General features: G+C 36.0%; 1 pseudogene; it reads right to left on the bottom strand.

The window, feature by feature from the left end:
* Positions 1-11,169: 11,169 nt before the first annotated feature.
* Positions 11,170-13,495, bottom strand: LOC149014890 (exopolygalacturonase-like; annotated as a pseudogene).

Here is a 13,495-nt window from a genome sequence, read left to right as displayed (position 1 = left end):
CAATTAAACAAGACCTTTTATTTTTATTTTTATATTTTTTTTTCTTGTTTGGTCATTCGGGTAAAAAGTAGGGTTAAGGTCAAGTTTAGGGTTTTAAAAAAACCTGGTCCAACACGATTCGATTGCTGCCCTAGACAAATAAGTAGTAATTTTTATATTGATAATTAAGCTCTCAACTTCATGATATAAAAACAAAGATAAGCATGAGTAAACTGATATAAATATATCAGTACAAAAAACAATGATATGCATAAAGCAATCGAGGAGTTCATGAGTTTTATTGTCAAGTGGTTCAACCTTGTATGGATGTGTATTTTGAAGGTTAAGTGAATGGCCTAACTGTTAATTATATATTATTTTTAGAGTAAATTGTACTGATAATTCAAAATGGAAGCTTTAAAGCACTGACAACCAACTTTATGTTTGAAAAATAAAGACACCTCATTTATTAAACACAATAGTCTATTTTGTTAGTGAACCCATTAACTCATTGGTTTTTTTTTTTAATTTCATAAATGCCATTACCAAATTTGAGGAGAGAAAAATGGACCATTAGATGGTTGACACATGTTTTATTCTAATCCTATGTTTATTATTCTTCCAACGCTTAAGCCATGCTTCATCCCCCAATCTATTCTCTCTCCTCTACTTCACCATCTCCACCTTTAGCTCCGGTAGTGCCAGCGATGCCGCCACTACCATTTCCGCCTCCTTCCTCTTCACAAAACACAACAAACGACTACCCTTATCACTTATTCTATCTGTGTTTTTTAAACATAAAGTGGAGTGTTAATGCTTTAAATCCTCAATTTTGGGGTGCTAGTGCAATTTGCTCTTTTTTTTATAACGAATTCAAGTTGGTTATTAAAAAATAGAGTTTTTTTTTTCGGCGCCTCCTCAAGGAGGGCTAAATTCTTGACTACCCCTTAAATACAAAAAGTATCACGATCCCCCCCCCCCCCCCCCCCCCCCCCCCCCAATGGCATAATGCAATATCAAGTTACCCCTCCTGAGGGTTAAGCCTTTGACCGTCAAAGGAGGATTAAAAAAGACAAAAATATTCTCCGCAAAATTACTCTCTAAACCCAATCCTAGGGGGTGGGTGAAGGATGACTTCTCCCATCTTATTCCCTTACATTGCCGGCAATCACCGTCGCCCCTCCCTTGCGGGTATCCTCCCTTTGTCAATTGTGATTTCAATACTAATTAAATGCATAAGTTACGATAGGGGTGTCAACGGTGAGGTCTGTGGCAGTTTCGGGCTGGGCCTAATGGTTTTGGGTTGAAAAACACCTAGCCCAAACACGATTCATTAGCAAAATAACAGTTTCGGACTGGTTTCGGTTTGGTGCGGTTTGGGTTCGGGCTAACTAACGGTTTGGCTAACAGTTTAGATTCGGGTTGACTAACGGTTTATGGTGTGTAAGAAAAAAAAAAAAAAGAAGAAACAATTGAGCATCCTACAACAAAAGTAAAAATTATATGGGAAGCAAAGTTGCTATTGGTCAATTTCCATTAAAAACAATCCACCCATTCTATAGAAATCAAGAATCTAGATATTAAATAGTAAAATGACAATTTGATCTTTGAATTCATGTTAATTTTTTTAATTGTCTATACCAACTATTTAATGGTAATATAATGATTCAAATACTATTTAATGTAAAATTACAAAATAGGTTGTAAACGGGTTGCGGTTTGGTGCGGGTTCCACAATCCTCAGCCCAATTATGGTCCATTAAAGTTCGGTTTGGGCCGGTTCAGTCTATAACAGACCGGTGCGGTTCGAACTATAAATTTACACCTCTAGGCTAAAAGGAAAGTAGTTAATAAAGGTCAATTAAATATCTGAATCTTTTTGTCCTTTTTTTTTCATTTATATAAATAGAAATAAACTGTTTTCTTCTTCATTCAGTCAACTATCAGAGTGGCATGGATTGACTTGTCAGCAAAACATTAATTTAAATCTCTTGTTTTTATAAAACAGGTATACCTCACTTCACTACCTTCTGATCTCCAAATGTAACACTTAACATCCCTTCGAAGTTGCCTTTCCTTGTTTATAAATGAAAATACATTAAAACCCACAGCAACTACTCTATGTTCTTCCTGTTGAGACACCTTGCTAACCTACCTCTGAAACCACCGCCCAAGCTCCACCCACAGTTTTTGTAATTTCTTTATAGGAAAGCTTGAGCTTTTACCAACCTGAGCTTATCATAATGGGCGGTTGCAACTTTTATATATAAAGTGAAATTATTAAAAGACGCAAAGGCGTTAATTACCTGCATAGACTAAGAGGTGACTCATGAAGGTGATGTATCCGGACTAGGAACCACACTGGACAGAGACATCCCCACAAAACACCTCTCTGTTTTCTCTGTTTTTCTTTTCTGGGTTTGCAGGTTATGGGTTGGTGGGTAAGGGAGTAGATATATATAAATAGATGAAGAAAGCTTAATGAAGCTTAACTCACCAACAATTCAGGATAGAAAGCCCAAAACAGAGCATCACCAAGACAAGCAGCAGCAGGGCAAGTGAGGAACAAAGACAACCAAGAATTAGGGCCAACACCACCAACCCACCACGAAGGTAGCAGCAGAAGCAGAACCAGGAGCAGGAATAGATAATGGTGATACATAGGTTGGAGATGTGCAGGGAATTAGTGAAGCTGGGCATAGATTTCATCTTTGGTTTTGGCAAAATGTTAGAGCTTCTTTTTCGCAATAATGCTTATGACTCCTTATTGATAGGCCTTCCCCACTACGATGACCCAGTTGCCGCAGCCCCTCTCGCCGTCCGGCGCTCTCATTGCCGTCGATCTGTCAGATGATCACTTTCTTAATGTGGCCTCAGCTCCCTGCAGTTGTGCTCATCTGGGTTTGAGTAGAAGAGAGAGACAGTACTTTCTTGATAGGAGAAATATTTCTTTTGTTCTATTCTGAATTGTACAAATTTTGCTTGTAATAACTGAATCTCTGACGATTCATTCATGGTTGAATTGTACAGTTTACAAGCCCATATTGAAAAGCTTTACCAAAGCATATATATATTAATCTATAACCCTTGGTGATCTTGTTTAAGTATATTGTATATCTGATTTGCCTTCCCTGATGATATTCATGCTTCCTCTTGCAATTAGTATTAGAAAAACTTGTGAATCAGAACTGTTTTAACAAGATCCCATTAATTCATGCTTAAACCTGATGATATTCATGCTTCCACTTGCCCTTAGTACTAGAAAAAATTGTGAATCAGAACTGTTTTAACAAGATCCCGTTAATTCATGCTTAAACCTGATGATATTCATGCTTCCACTTGCAATTAGTACTAGAAAAAAATTGTGAATCAGAACTGTTTTAACAAGATCCCATTAATTCATGCTTAAACCTGATGATATTCATGCTTCCACTTGCAATTAGTACTAGAAAAAATTGTGAATCAGAACTGTTTTAACAAGATCCCATTAATTAACAAGCCTTAAAATACAGTTAGGTACATAAAATCTGTTGCAAGTCAAACTGATTTTGTTAACTTGTTTTTTAATATTCTTTTCTTATAGGTAAAAGTTCAGTTGTATTAGAAGACATTTAAAAAAAAAAAAGAAAAAATGTACAATAGATATCAATTCTTCTACAGACAGTGAGTTATATTGATCTAGTTGGAGAATCTGAATCAAAGTCGACTCATTGCATCCTTCTGTACTGACAAAAATGTAAATGGGTTATTGCCAGGTTCATAGATTAGTGAGCTTGCAAAAACATTCTAATTCTGAATGGTCCAATGTCTAGATATGGGGACCATATGTGCAGCAGATTTTTCTTTATGTTTTATTTAAAGGATTAGGTGTTAAGTCTTTTTCCTTAAAACGAATAACTGTAAGCATGTTATGTGCCTAAACAGGCCAGAATGCTTCATGCCTACATAGTTGAAGAGCACTGTGCTATGCAAGTGTGATTATTATAGTCAATTAATTGTACAAATAGTTTGTTAAAGTGGCAAAGTAATAGCTACTCTGTTGAGTATACTAGTAAGAAAAAGCTTGATTAGTGGCGGTTTTTTCTGCGCGTAACATTCAAGTTTGTCCCACCTAAACCAAATGGACCCAAGCCTTGCCTTCTACCAAAAGAAAACAAAAACTCTTCTGGGTTTATTGATTTTGGAACGTAAACCATTCATTGTTGCGTAGCTCATCTGCTACATACCAAGTTCATTATCCCTAGCTAGTAGGTCATCTCTTTTAGATGTCTCTTTCAAATGGGTCAAGGAGGCAAACAGACAATGTTGAGAAGCTCATAAGGAGAGGAGTGGGTACAACCTGGTCCACCTTTGGTGCTGGAAATCTGCAATTTGAGCTATAATTTAATCAAACACTTGATTCTTTGATGCCCAACTTGCCTTAAAGATCTTCACTGGAAGATTAATAATCTCCAGCTAACTGTTTATGTTGTTGCTGATTTGCCAATCCAAACCACAATACGTATGTGATGACCCTGTGGGGACTACCATGTCTTTGCTTATATCTTTTAAGATAAGGCAAGACGTATAGTCAAGTCCAACAAATATTTATATCTAATTTTAAGAGAAAGACAGAAATAAAAGAGAGCAAAACCCAGGTGGAGAACAAAGAGAGAACAACATAGAAACACCATCATCACCTTCAAGACCAAACAGAGCAAACCCAGGAAGCAGAGAAGCAGGAAACTTGAAGGAAGAAGTGATGGTGTTGCAAAGGTTGGTAACATGCGGGGAACTAACGAAGTTGGCAATAGATTTCGTCTTTGGTTTTGCTCAACAATTGGAGAGTGTTTTTCGTGATGAAGCTCACAGCTCCCTATTAACAGTAGTTGTTCCCAGCTTAGATGGGAACGGTTTCCCCCTTGTCAACATTCTTACATGATATTCCCTTCCATGATATGCTTGTGTCTTCCTTTTCTCATTCTCCACTAGGAGAGATTTTGCCATTTCTTCCAACATCAAGGGATGAGAGAGAAACACAGAGAGAGAGAGAGAGAGAGAGAGTTTCTTGTATATAATAAGTTCTTTTATCTCTGTTCTGCAGAAAACTTATTATCTTGATCTTGATCTGGCCTGAATTGTCAGCTACTTCCCTTAATGCTTTCTATTTCGAATGTGATTGTGTAAAATGGAGTGGAAGAAAGAAGACACTATTTTTAGCTATTTTGGGAAAATTTTAAAATTACATGTTCTCTCTGCCAAGTTATTATTATTACTATTTTTTTTTTGTGAGTCTGCCAAGTTATTATTGCGTAAGTACAAAAAGAGTCTTCAATGGTGAAAAATCATGTTTGTCTCCCTAAGACCCCAAAAAGGTATGCGCCCATACCGTTAACTTAGGAGATGAGACGTTAGAATGAAATTTATTTTTCTGAAATTACCCTTCTTGTTGAGGTTTTATTTTAAAAAACAAATAATTAAAAAAATCAGATAAAGAAATATTCTCTGTTTTAGGGGTTTATTAAAATAGGGTGGTTGGCGATGACTCACTGTTGAACCTTATTCAGGTGGAAAAACTAGTACACCTACTTCGAAAATCACAACTATGATTTTTTTTACTTGAAAGGAAAATTTCTTCGCCCATCTAAGAGTTGGGTATAAAAGAATACTAAATAAGGATGATTAGGTCATTTTACTGTTTAAAGAACATTAGGATCAATTTACTTATCACTTAATAGAATCTTAAAAACCTAACTTGGGTAATTTGTACTTTTTAAAGTGCGACGACATGTAATTTAAGTCATAATAATGAAAAAAACCCCTAATTTCACTCCAATAATAGTGGATGACATGTAAAACACCCTAAAGTAATTAATTTGATGATTAAGGTATTTCGATCATAAAAAGCCTAAAACATCACTAACCTCTATAATTAACATAAAAGGTTACACGGTGGATGCATGTGTCTTGGGACCTCAAGGGTGGCATGTGTAAATTTTCAGATTAAATGGTTTTTAATGTAATTATGTGATACCTCAAGGAGCTGTGTTTGTTTGCAAAGGTAGGGTAGGAAAAAAAAAAAATGTGGGTTCCATGTGTAGTGCGGTGAGGGAGAAGAAAATGAAAAGAAAGGATTTTGTGGAAAAATGATAGGGATGGGTCCCACTTTTTACTTTTCCCAACTTTCCCACAAAGTCCCACCAAATATGTGGGGTTTTAAAATAGCATGGAGTGAGAAAATTGGGCTCCCACTTTCCCACCCCAAGCAACCAAACAATGTACTATTTTGGGTTTTAAAAGAAAAGTAATAAATCTACATTTTTTTCCAAGAATTTTCCCATTCTACCTTTATTCCAGCAAACAAACAAATGCAGCCATATATGTGTTTCTTGAACCATTTTTGTAAATATTTTAATAGCTATTTTTTAATCTTTAACCCAAGTTTATTTATTTTATAAACTGAAAAGATTAACTATGAGTATCCCATAATTCTCAAGAGATAGATTCAACAACTATGAAAATCTGGCATTTCCAAATGGTTTTATTATTTTAAAGAAGAGAATGAATGTTATGCCTCAATCACGGAGAGAGATGTTTTTCAAGATCTTCTGGTTCCAAACTTTCTTTTGCAAAAGATCTGCTTTTGCCATTTTCTAGGGTTTTATGATCCTTCTGGATTTGTTTATTAGTCAAAGAATCCCATGCCAGCATGCTACGATAGTCATGAAAATGGCCTTTTAAAAGTTATCTTCCATCAATTAACTGCCTTAGACGCAACTCCTTAAAAAGTATCAGACCTAGAGAAAGGTGGTTTTGAGGATGAATGAAATATTGTATCTGGGTTTCTGAAACATCACAATGGGTATGTGGTTTTGTCATGGACCACTTTTGATTTCTTTCGCTTTGCTTGCAAGGCATAAACAGTGATTTGAATGCAACATTGCAGTTTGCAACTCTTAGTTTTAAGCTTCTAGACAAGACTCTTCTAGCACTGTAGTGTGATAGCTTCCTCAAATTGAACTCTTAGCTTGCAAGGCATAATTGAACTTTCACCAATGTTTCTTAGGAGTCCGGAGAGCACAGAGTGCTCCCCAACGGCTTTCCGACCACACAAACATGTGGGGCCCGCAGGTAAAAATTTGAAGTTTTTTAAAATTTTTTTCAAAAAGTGTTTTTCACCTGTGGGCCCCACATTTTTGTGTAGTCGGGAAGCCATGGGGTGAGGATCCAGATTCATTTTTTAGATGCTTTTTTTTACAACTGCTAGTTCTAATTTTGTCTACAACATATCATGTCGGTATGTGATCTTATTATATAAGATGGAAGCCACTGCTTGGTTCAATTCATTGCTGCATCTTTGACTTTGCTTCAGTCATGCGCTTTAAATGTGCAAGACGATCATGCTTTTCATATCTGCAGTCGGATTGAGATTTTGACCGAAATCTCGATCTCGGTCGAAATCTAAACTAGATCCTAATCTAACGACCGGCAGTACATTCCTACGACATTATGGCACAGGTCTAAGACTCCAAAAAGGTATGCACTCACACCGTTAAAACTTAGGAGAGAAGACGTTAGAATGAAATTTATTTTTTTGAGATTGCCCTTCTTGAGAGGTTTTCTTTTAAAAAAAATCAGATAAAGAAATATTCTTTGTTTTAGGGTTTAAAATCCGATGCGACGTCCGATTATTAAAAGTAGGGTGGTTGGCAACGACGAAACCATTCAAACTCACCGTTGAACCTTATCTAGGTTGAAAAACTGGTACACCTACTATAAGAAATCCAATTCCAGAAGAGGCTATTGGATCTTCTTTGAAAATCACAACTATGGTTATTCTAGCTTAAAAGGAGAATTCCTTCACCTACCTAAGAATTAGGTATAAGAGGATATTAAATGAGGATAATTAGATAATTTTATTGTCCAAAGAGCATTATGGTCAATTTATTTATCACTTAATAGAATCTTAAAAACTTAACTTGGGTAACTTATACTTTTTAAAGTGCGCGACATGTAATTTAAGCTATAATAATGAAAGAAAAAAAAAATCCTTGATTCACTCCAATAATAGTGTGTGAGATGTAAAAAACCCTAAGGGCATGTTTGGTTACATGAATCCAAAGATTTAAAATCTCTAGATTCATAGATTCATGAATGCGAAATTTATACCTGTTTGGGTGTGAAAATCTCTGGATTCGTGAAATCTAGAGATTCATCTTTTTACATTAAAAACGTGAATCTGTAGATTTATGGGGATGTGGTGAAATCCAAATATTTCACCTCTGCTATAAAAGTGCTAAACATTTGCACCATTCACAAAAATCACAAATGAATCCATAGATTTCATTCCATAGATTCAGATTAACCAAACAGTTAATTTATGAATTATGACTCTATAGATTTGAAATCTCCAGACTCGATGTAATCAAACAGACCGTAAGTATTTCGATCATAAAAAGCCAAAAACATCACTACCCTCTATAATTAACATAAAAGGTTAGATGGTGAATGCATGTGTCTTGGGACCTCAATGGTGGTATGTGTAAATTTTCAAATCTAAATGGTTTTTAATGTAATTATGTGATACCTCAGGGAAACTATGTGTTTCTTGAACCATTTTTGTAAATATTTTAATAGCTATTTTTTAGATCTTTAACCCAATTTTATTTATTTTATAAAATGAAATAATATGTGATCACATTTTATAATATAATTTTGTCCAATCTTCAAAATAAAAAATATATATATAATATCTAATGCACAGCTCTTAGGTTTAACTATGAGTATCCCATAATTCTCAAAAGACAATTAATATACTATAAGAGATAGATTCTCCAAATGGTTTTATTATTTTACAGAAGAGAATGAATGTTATGCCTGAATCACGGTGAGAGATGTTTTTAAGATCTTCTGGTTCCAAACTTTCTTTTGCAAAAATCTGCTTTTGCCATTTTCTAGGGTTGATCCTTCTGGATTTGTTTACCAGTCAAAGAATTCCAGTATGCTACGATAATCATGAAAATGGCCTTTTAAAAGTTATCTTCTATCAAACTGCCTTCCACGCAAGTCACGCAGTTTTAAGCTTCCAGACAAAACTCTTCTAGCACTGGACAGTGATAGCTTCCTCAAACCTCATGAGATAATTGAACTTTCACTGTGCATGTTTCTTTGATGCCTTTTTTACAACTGTTCGTTCTAATTTTCTGTACAACATATTATGTCGGTATTGGACATGTCGGAAGGCCTATTCAGTTCAGGACCCGAGTTATTAGCCATGTTCCTCGGACTGGATTCTGAGTTTACGTTCAGCTTCCAATCCTGCTCTTGTCTCTTAATGAAAGCTTGATTACCAAAAAAATAAAAAGATGGAAACCACTGCTTGGCTCAATTCATTGCTGCATCTTTAGAGTGACCTTGCTTTAGTCCTGCTTTTCATATCGGCCTTCGAATCGAATTTCAATCTCAGTGGAAATCTCGACTAGGTCTCGATTTGACGGCCGGAAATACTGTCCTATGCCATTATGACGCAGGTCTGAAGCATTTTCAGTCTTTAGAGCTGCTATCTTTAGTTGTGGTATTTGAACTAGACAATATGGAGATTATTTCAAAATTTTCTGGCGAGCAATGCAGCTCTTTTCTTTTATCTCTTGTTCTCTTCTTTAGTCTTCTGCTTCTAGTGTTTGGTGACATCCTTGCTTGTCAGCTTATTTTATTTAATTAAAAAGGGTCATGGAGTGGATAAGGATAAGTTTGTAATCAAATGAAGAAAGAAAAAAAAATTAGGTGATTTTTTTCTTTTTTCGTTTTTAAGGAACCGTACGGCCATCATACAGCCATACAGGTGAATTAGTCTCACACAAGCAACGTGGCAATCTTTGTTAGAGTCCGGATCCTCGCCCCGTCGGGGGAGCACAGAACTGCTCCTCGACAGCTTCCCAACCACAAAAATATGTGGGGCCCACAGGTGAAAAATACATTTTTTGAAAAAAAAAAATAAAAAAATTCAAATTTTCACCTGTGGGCCCCACGTGTTTGTGTGGTTGGGAAGCCGTCGGGGAGCAGTCTGTGCTCCCCCGACGGGGTGAGGATCCGGACTCACTCTCTTTGTTAGGGAGTCAGTCATGGATTGTTATTTGTTGTCGCGATTGCTTACAATCATTAAAAATTTTCTTTAATTCCCATTTGTAGAAAGAGAAAATAATAAATAGAAAGAAAAAGAGGAGGGGAGGTTGGATTTTTGTTTTTAAAATAAATATATAAAATAATATTATATAGTATAATATATTATTTATATAAGTTTCAAAATATTAAAACTCTATCTCCCTAGTTTTGTTTTAGTATTCTTGTTTAATTCGGCATATATATAAGGTAATTTTATTTACCATATGTGTTTAGTCTCACATTGGATGGAGCTAATGATTATATCGTTTATATATACATTTATAGCTCTGAAGTAGGGTGTATACCGGTAGAGAGTTAAATGTGAATCACGCACATGCACCGAGTTGGATTGAGTCGGGCATCGTTGCGATTGTGGTCCGTGGACCCTAGTCTAACCAGGCCATGGGGGCATTATAATATTATATAAATAATATTAAATGTCTATGATGGGACTTGGGACTTTGATCATATGACTCTTCCTTTCAGATGTAACTCTTTGAAGGTGTCCATGCAAGCTTATAAATAGATGAGAAGTTGTTGTATCTTGATATGGTAATATGGAGTATACAAAGAAATACAATATAAGATAATCTTAATATGTAATGATAGATTGTTGCCCAAGATAGAAGGTGCATAGAATGTAAATATTCCATATTGATTGCCAACATTGTGTAATGAGACATCCATAAATAAATATTATTTATAACAATAAGTTCTTATTTTTTTATTCTTTTTGTAAATTTGTTTGGTAGGTGGAATGAAAGTAAGAACCCTTACCAAAAAATAAGGATAAAGATAAAATAAAAGAAATAAGAACGAAAAAAGATGTGATTTTGTTTAGTTTGGAAAAAAAAATATCCTCGTATTTATTTTGGTAGGTTAAAAAAAGAAGGTTTCGTACATGTGGGTTCCCTTAGTGGAACACAAACTAGTGTTGGGTCCCCATAGCGTAATACATTACGTGTGGGTCCCAACTAGACTAACATTGTTAGCCTCCGTTAAGTATATTCAAATTTCAAACGGAAAATGACCAAAATGCCCTCATATTATTCAATACATTGTGTTATTATATATATTAAGGTTTAATGACCAATTATCTCTTTTTAAAACCATATATTAATTTTCTACAAAAAAAAAAAAAACATATATTAACAAAATGTATTAAATAACCTAAGGGGCATTTTGGTCCCTTCACGTTTGAAATTTGAATATACTTAATAACGACAAATATTGTTAGTCTGACTGGGACCCACACATAATATATTACATTAAGGGGACCCAACATTAGTAAAGAAATAAATGAAATTCAAAATGACACAAAGGTATTTTCATCATAAAATTTTATTGAATTAACTGTTAACCAACTGAGTGTTCTTAGTTGGTTATACAAAGGGAAATTGGGAGATGGAGATATTACATATGCCGCCGGCAGGGTTGAACCCATGACCTCTCACTTTCGAGAAGTTAGGTTCCCAGCCATCCTACTAACCCTCCATTGGCTAAGGGGGCATAGATTAAAATTATGGTAAAATATAATTTTATCGAAGTCCTTGAATCAGTATATTCCACCTAGCAAGATGTTAGATTTCAGTGGGCCCTCCGGGGGAGATATTCACCCTCTGGAGAGGAGTTGAACCCTATGTTTATAGGGTGGATTTACATGCTGGAGGAATTTGGGTTCCAATATATTTGGCATTGACATGCTGACACGTTGACGTAGTTGCGGTTCCTCCCGTTGCAGGTTTCAATTGAATATCTTCAAGATTCACATTCTTACATGGCACCCCTTGGCTACACTCCAATGTCACCGCCACTTGAGAAGATGAAGTTCCTGTAATGTTCTTGAAGAAAACGTCACTCAATGCAACTTTTGATGGTGCCTGCAATATTAATCCATTTGTCATGTTCCAAAGTGTTTGTTAAAACGCCTCAATGAAGCAAAAAAGTTGCAGCAATGAACGAATTTGGTGGTTTCTAGCTACTAACCTTGGAATCACATTTGGCGTAAGGACAATATGTTTGGTCGATGATGATTGGATTAGTAACACTTTTCATTTCAATGTGTTCAAAGGTCATGTTAGAAGCTGCACGCGGCATCGGTGAGTTTTGCCATGTCTTGATCCTAATTCCGTTCGTTGTTCCACTTAATGTACAATATTCAACATTAAGCCCTCTCACATCACCTTCCTTCGCGTATTTCCCCAAGCTTCCAACACTACAAGAAGCAATCAAATATAAAAAATTCGTGAATGAATTTGAGGTTTTGTAGCAGGATTTAAGATCAAGATGGATTCATGCACCAACCTGATGCCATGACCAGGTCCACAGGTGACATGACTGATGTGGACATTGGAATTGGCTTGTCCGATGGAGATGCAATCATCGCCGGTACCAATTACAGAATTAGAGATGCTAACTCCACTGCTTCGTTCTATGTGGATTCCATCTCGTGTTAGGGCTGTCTCTCTGGTGCGATGATTGTGATATCACTCCCTTGGAAGTCTGTGGCAGTGAGCAAAGCAATGTGGAAGAACTTGCTATTTAAAGACTTTATCCCTTTCACTATTGTTTTGGTCATGCTAACAAACTTCACACTCTGCAACAAAATAAGTTACATTTGTTGATGAAACCCTAACGATAGATTACACAAAACCAGCAAGTAAAATAGTTGAATCCATATCCACTTACTGTTGGAAGAACTTTACAATTGGCGAGACTTTTAGGGCATTTATTGGCAGGCCATGATACAACGCCTTGGCCATCAAAAGTCCCACCTCCGGTCAATATCAATCCGGTCACCCATCCAAACTCGATCCAATCATCCGAATCATACTTGCTCAAATCTGTGATTGCCTTCAAGTCACCCTGTATACAGATAATCGAAAACCTCGTGTTAGAGGACAATCCAATATGTTTTGAGAAGAAATAAATGATTTTTTTGCTATAGAAATACACCTGCATCTGTATAGTAAGGGAACCAGGTGTTTTGCAAGGCCCCTTGAATTTAAGGGGACCAACTAAGAAGCTTCCTTTTGGTATGGAAAGTGTCGCTGAACCTGAAGATTGACATGTTGCTTTCCAAGCCTCCATGAAAGCCTGCAAAATTTAGGGTTCATAATCTCTCTCTGCCAACCGGCAAAAAAAAAAAAAAAAAAAAAAAAAAAAAAAGAAGAAGATTGATTACGTTGCTATCGTCGTTTCGTCCATCTCCTTTAGCCCCATAACGCATAACATCGAAAGTGGTGCCGGAGCCACCTGGTGCAGCTGCTGTTTCTTCAACCGTCGGTGCAATTGCTGTTTCTTCAAGGATTCTTCCTCCATTAACAATCCAGGTAAAAGAAGTTAAGAAAAGCCAGAAGAGAATAGCACCTCCCAT

The sequence above is a fragment of the Hakea prostrata genome, chromosome 5 (assembly GCF_041222555.1).
Source record: "Hakea prostrata isolate BN-2017 chromosome 5, UWA_Hpros_2, whole genome shotgun sequence".
Taxonomy (NCBI): domain Eukaryota; kingdom Viridiplantae; phylum Streptophyta; class Magnoliopsida; order Proteales; family Proteaceae; genus Hakea; species Hakea prostrata.
The sequence above is the reverse complement of the archived record's forward strand: the minus strand, read 5'-3'. Positions and strand labels throughout refer to the sequence as shown.